The sequence below is a fragment of the Leptonychotes weddellii genome, chromosome 12, assembly GCF_054177405.1.
Source record: "Leptonychotes weddellii isolate Sample4059 chromosome 12, ASM5417740v2, whole genome shotgun sequence".
Taxonomy (NCBI): domain Eukaryota; kingdom Metazoa; phylum Chordata; class Mammalia; order Carnivora; family Phocidae; genus Leptonychotes; species Leptonychotes weddellii.
Window position 1 is genome coordinate 79,379,895 of NC_138380.1, and position 6,185 is coordinate 79,386,079.

The following is a 6,185-nucleotide window of genomic DNA, read 5'->3' on the forward strand; positions in this document are numbered from 1 at the left end:
GGGTCCTCTTTTCACTACGCTAAACAATTCTAGGATTTCTAGCCTCTTGATAAAAGCTGTGAATTTCAGATTCCTCTTTATCTTTATGATCGTTTGTGAATCTTCTCCAATCTTTCCTCACTCACACAGGGCACAGTGATGAGCAGGTAAATCTCCAAGCCTCTCTAAAGCTCAGTTTCCCCATCTAAAAAGTGATGAGGGTCATAGCATCCATCTTCAAAGATCAAATGAGAGGATGCACGTAGGCTTGGTGCACAGTGACCATTTTTAAAAAGGTTCAGTAATAAACATAATAATACATCCTGATTCTTGGATCATATTCTCCTATGTTTTTCTCTATCATGCTTGTGTTTATTTACCTGGAGTCTTAAAACTCTCTTTTTTGCTCTACTCCAGCTTCTGTTTCCATAGATGCTTTTCTCTCCTTAGAAATTCTTCTCAGTAACATCCTTGTGTCTATTTCTGACCTCATCTCTAATTTGCCAAGGTAGCTTTCAGTGCCTGGAGGTATGACAATAAGAGAAAATGATTTGGGAGTGCAGAGAGGAGAACGGGAGCTGTGAGGAGCAGGTGGTGGGAAGCCCCCTATGGACTCCACCTGCGCCGCAACCTCACCCCTGCTTAACCAGATGTTGACTTCTTGTTCCCAGGCTGGGTTATTTGGAACAGGAAGAAGAATGTGTTCTATTTGTTCATGTGGATTTACATAAGAAACACATTCTCCCTCTTCAGGCTATGGAGCTCATTTGTTGACAGACTGCTGAAGAGTTGAGCTCATGGGTTTATTTAGTTTGGAAATTCAAAGGTCGAGGCTCTCTCTGCCTTGAGAAAGCCTCCACCAGGTGCATCTAAGATGGTTCGTCCTCACCCTCTTCCCTCCTTCCAGCCTTCCCTCCTTTTTTTGTCAAGGCCAGAGGGCTTGGGAGGATTCATACTCAAGTTTCCCACACAAAGAGCTGCTCACTAATTCCTGCCCTTGCCCACACTGGGGGAGACCGAAGTTTCCGAGTGCTGCTTGCTGCTGTCTTCATAATCAGGGAGGGATGACAGCTAGCGGCCATTGCCGGCCACTCTAAGCACTTCACATGTATAATAATAGCAATGGGAACAGCCGACTGTTAATATGGTGTTTACCACGTGCCACGCATAGTTGAAATCATACGATTATATATTAATTTATGTTATTTCTCTTCGGAAGGAGTAGCTACCAGCATCCTTATTCTATAGATGAAGACCTAGACTCAGAAAGGTTAAAAAACTTGCTCAGGGTCCTTCAGCTCGTGTCAGAGCCTGGATTCGAAGACAGTTGGGCTCTGTGGTCTTAACCAGGAGACTGCATTACCTCCCCATGAGGGGGCTTTAGTATTCTTAGCATACCCATTTTATAGACAAGGAGACTGAGGCACAGCCAGAAGGCCAGAGACGCCAGAGCCTGGTTCTTATCTGCTATGTCATGCTGCCGCCTCCAGGGACGTGTGGGAACATCTCCCAATCCCGCACTTCCCGTGGGAAGTAAGCTGAAGACATCACCAGGCTGGAGCAAGTAGTGGCAAGGCCGAGAACGCAGACACCATCAGTCCTGGTATTGCTTCCGAGGCCCTCGTCATCAACAAATCATGTCCCTGGCACCAGGGGCCCCACTGGCTTGTGCTTTTGCTGCTTCCTGATCTTCATTTTCACCAGGGCTATTAGTCAGGGTGTCCTGGGTCCCTCAGGGGACTTGGAAGCATCAGACACCACACTCCTAGTCCCACTGGTTAAATAAAGGAACTAGCAAGAGAAGGCATCATTTAAAATGTGCTTCTTTTGGGACGCCTGGGTGGCTCAGTTGCTAAGCATCTGCCTTCGGCTCAGGTCATGATCCCAGGGTCCTGGGATCGAGCCCCGCATTGGGCTCCCTGCTCAACAGGAAGCCTGCTTCTCCCTCTCCCACTCCCCCCGCTTGTGTTCCCTCTCTCATTGTCTCTCTCTCTCTGTCAATTAAATAAATAAATAAAATCTTTAAAAAAAAAATAAAATGTGATTCATTTATTTATCCCACAACTCGTTCCCTCAAGGACTTGTGACAGTACACAGAAATGCCTAACCTTCTAGGAAAGAACATCAATCAGGGCTGTGTGATGATGTGGCCGGATTCCCAGCCCATCCCATTCCCCTCCCCAGGGACCTGGATGGATCCCACCATCCTCCTGCCCCGGGGTTTCTTTATCTTTATGGATCGTTTGTAAATCGTTGAGATTGGCGATCACGTATCCCTGGTGGCAAACGTCAGTGACACTTCACGTAAAGCTCCTAGCACTGGCCTGGCCTACAGAAGGTGCTCAGTGGCTCAGCGGATGATAATGATGATGATGAATTTTCATTCCCAGGCAGAGAATGACGCGGTAGTGGCTTAACCAGGGGCAGCAATGGCTAATGCTCACCGAGCACTACTAAGTGCCAGGAGGGTGTTGAGCTCTCTGCATGGATCACCTCACTTAAGTCTCACTGCAACCATGTGAGATTGGTACTCCGATAGCCCTAATTTGCAGATGGGTAAACCGAGGCCCATAGAAAATGTTAAGAGCCCTCCCCAGGGTCGCAGAGCTCATGATCTCTAGCCAGGCTTCACACCTAGGCAGGCAGGCTCCAGGGCCCTTGACACTGCCCCTCTCGCTCTGGAAAACTGGTTGGACTCAACATCCTTGTAACGGTCCTTGTCAGCTGAGCCTTTGACAGATCCTGGGCAGCAGTGAGTTCAAGAGAATGTCTACATCTTGAGAAGTTCCTGAGGAGCAGACATTCTGAGGGTTCAGTTAGTGCGGTGTGGTGTGGTTTCTCTGTTGGCCAAGATGGGATAAAAATAACAGATTATCGAAGGGCTTGAACTGAAGTATTCATGACCTTGGCTCAGAAAAGGGGAGAGCAACAGGGGAATAGGTCCAAGATCCACCTTAGGAAGGGATCTTCAGGGGCGCTCACTCGGTTGAGCATCTGACTCTCGGTTTCGGCTCAGGTTCTGATCTCAGGGTGGTGGGATTGAGCCCCATGTGGGGCTCTGCACTCAGTGGGGAGTCTGCTTCTCTCCCTCTGCCCCTGCCCCCATGCACGCGCTCGCTCCCTCTCTTTCTAAAATAAATAAATCTAAAAAAAAGAAAGGGATCTTCAGTCCACTTGAATGCACGGACATATGGATGATGAAGGACCCAAAATTCTCTGTGTATCATGGCTGCAATAATTTTAGTCTGAAAAAGTGTCAAGGCAGTGAAGTTCCTGTTTTGGCTATTTCAAAAAAATGAATATATGGCACCCATAGGATACTCAATGCACATCCCTTTTATTGATTTTTGCCTAAAATATTGGCCCTCTAAACTATCTGGCAGGAAGCACTCCTAAAGCCCCCCTATCTCAACCACCATCACAGCAGAATGATCCAGAAAGGCCAAATATAGCATTTGTGCCATTTCTGCACGGTAGACATTGTGTGATCATAATTGTAAAACAAGCAGGATCCTCAGTGGTCCAGCCTTCTGGGCTCATCCTCTTCTTGTGAAGTGGAGTAATCGGCAGAGTTCCGTTCTGCCCTTCTGTGCGATCCGAGTGCTCCTCAGGATTTCCAGAGACTGTCTCTGAGGGCTACTGGTCTCCTGCTCAGCCCACTGGGGCTTGAGCTTGTTTTCCCTGCCCATGTCACCCTCTGCTGTACAAAGCCCCAATTCCCTTATCCTTTGTGCCTTAGCTTTGTGCATGGTCTAAGCAGAGGAACTGGGGCACAGCAGAGTAGAGGCAGTAGGAAAAAGCCAAATGTCCTGTCCCTTATCAGGATTACTGACCATGTTCCCTTAAGGCCCTAGCCTGGCATCACCTTCACGGGCTTGCTCTTCCTCAGGAGCTGCTGTCTGCCCCGCTGACTTGTTCCTCCAACCCTCAAATGCCAGTTACTTCCTTACAGAACAGAGTTTAGCTCATTCTTCATTTTCCCCTTTATTTCCCAGGCCACTCCCAGAGCTTGATTTTCTCACCCCTAAAGTCTCATCAAGGCTCATATAGCATGTTTATTTTCTTTTTAAGATTTTATTTATTTATTTGAAAGAGAGAGCACAGAGGGAGAGGGAGAGGGAGAAGCAGACCCCCACTGAGCAGGAAGCCTGATGCGGGACTCGATCCCAGGACCCCGGGATCACGACCTGAGCTGAAGGCAGATGCTTAACCAACTGAGCCACCCAGCATCCCGGTGTCTATTTTTTTTTTAAAGTGACCCCAAACAGAAGATGGCCATATGATATGACTAACTAAGGGATGGAGGCACCGAAAACCAGGGGGAAGAGATGGCTGTCGTCTGGCATGGCCCCCCTGGGCTTTCAGGAGAGAAGGTGGAAGTGGGGCTGAATAAGAGGGGTGGGTGGGAACGGATGAGCGGGGGGCGAGGAGGGGGGTGTCACAGGGAGGAGAAACAGCCTGAGCACAGGTGCGGAGCTCCCGCGACCCTTGGCCCCCGGGATGGACAGGTGAGCAGGCTGGTGGGTAGAGCAGGGGTCCTCCCAAACGGGAAGGAGAAGCAGAAAGCCGAGGACTGTGGATCCCTTGCCAATTGTTTTCTGGTAGCTTCTCTGAAGTGAGCGTGTTGATTGCGGTTCCCTGTGTATGAGACACTCAACAATGTAAACTGCTAGGATGCAGCTCTCTAATTAAGTCGATTTTCTTACAACATGTGTTTGTTTATTACAGAGAGCTGTGATAACACAAGGGAGTCGTGTCAACCTCGTCTCATGCACCAGCTGAACTCGGTGACACCAGCAACTTGGATCCCGACAGACCGGGTGTTACGACCGCACCTCCAGGGAGGCTGCCCAGGGCTGGACCGCGCTTCTCTCAAGGTGCTTTGTGTGCACTGTGGGGCAGCTTGACCTGAGCGAAGGCAGCAAACGCGCCTTGAGTCGGAACCCCAGCCGGAGTCAGTAACACAGTGGTTCTCAAACTTCAGCCTGTGCCTGAGTCACCTGCGAGACGTGTTAAAACACAGAGTCTTATAACCGCCTCTCCCCAGAGACTCCGATTCAGTCGGTCTGGGGCAGGGATGGTGATTTTGCATGTCTAGCGAGTTCCTAAGTGCTCCTGGTTGGGAGATCACACTTTGAAAACCACAAGCCTACTCCAGCAACTTGACTTAGACAGCTCTTCCTCTCCAGGTCTTCTGTGCCCTAAGGGACTTCAGAGCTGGGGAGAAAAGGGAATGGAAGCCAAAAGATGGAAACAACCAAATATCCATCAACAGGTGAATGGACAGGCAGAAGGTGGTATGTCCATACAGTGGAATACTATTCCACCAGGAAAAGGAACTCGATACTGACACACATTACAACATGGATGAACCGGGAAGGCATTATGCGGAAAGGAAGCAGCCAGCTGGGGCCTGCTGGGGCCACATGGTGCACGATTCCACGGATAGGAGATGCCCAGAAGAAGCAAATTCGTAGAGACTGAAAGCAGATTGGGGGTTGCCAGGAGGTAGGACGGAATGGAGAGCCACTGCCTATTGGGTTTCCATTTGGGATGATGCAAACGTTCTGGAACTAGACAGAGGTGATGGGTGGACAACACTGTGAATGTACCTAATGCAATTGAACTGAACTCTTTAAAATGATTCACATGGTCAGTTTTATGTCATGTGTGTTTTACTGCAATAAAAAGTAAAAAGAGTGAATGGAATGTTGTTGTTTTTTTTTTAAGAATTTTTATTTATTTATTTGACAGAGGGAGAGAGAGCACAAGCAGGGGGAGGGAGAGGGAGAAGTAGGCTCCCCGCCGAGCAAGGAGCACGATATGGGGCTCGATCCCAGGACCCTGGGATCATGACCTGAGCCGAAGGCAGTTGCCCAACGAACCGAGCCATCCAGGTGCCCCTGGAATGCTCTTTTCATTCAAATTGTGGAGCCAGTTGTAAGGCTTCCAGGATAAAGTCTGGAAATGCAAAGGGCCTAAACCAGTGGTTCTCAGCCCTTATTCTGTGAAGAATCATCTGGGGAGTTTTTATAACACACCCTTGTCTTACTCAGGTCCACGTAAGACCAATTAAATCAGAATCTCTGGAGGTGAGGTCCGGGAACCAAAAATTTTAAAATTCACCTCCAGACCACTGTAATACACAAGCAGGATTGAGAACACTGGCGGAAAATCTCAAGGGCCAAGAGGGCTGACAGCCCATG

At 48.9% G+C, this 6,185-nt stretch overlaps 1 long non-coding RNA gene across 4 annotated transcripts in view; it reads left to right on the forward strand.

Moving 5' to 3' along the window:
- The window catches only part of LOC115941843 (uncharacterized), a 31,288-nt gene extending 25,610 nt beyond the window's left edge, over nucleotides 1-5,678 (forward strand). For all 4 annotated transcript variants that reach the window (XR_014139404.1, XR_014139403.1, XR_014139400.1 and 1 more), the window contains one exon: nucleotides 4,708-5,678. This is a non-coding gene — a long non-coding RNA (uncharacterized LOC115941843). The remainder of the gene's footprint in view (nucleotides 1-4,707) is intronic.
- Nucleotides 5,679-6,185: the final 507 nt, after the last annotated feature.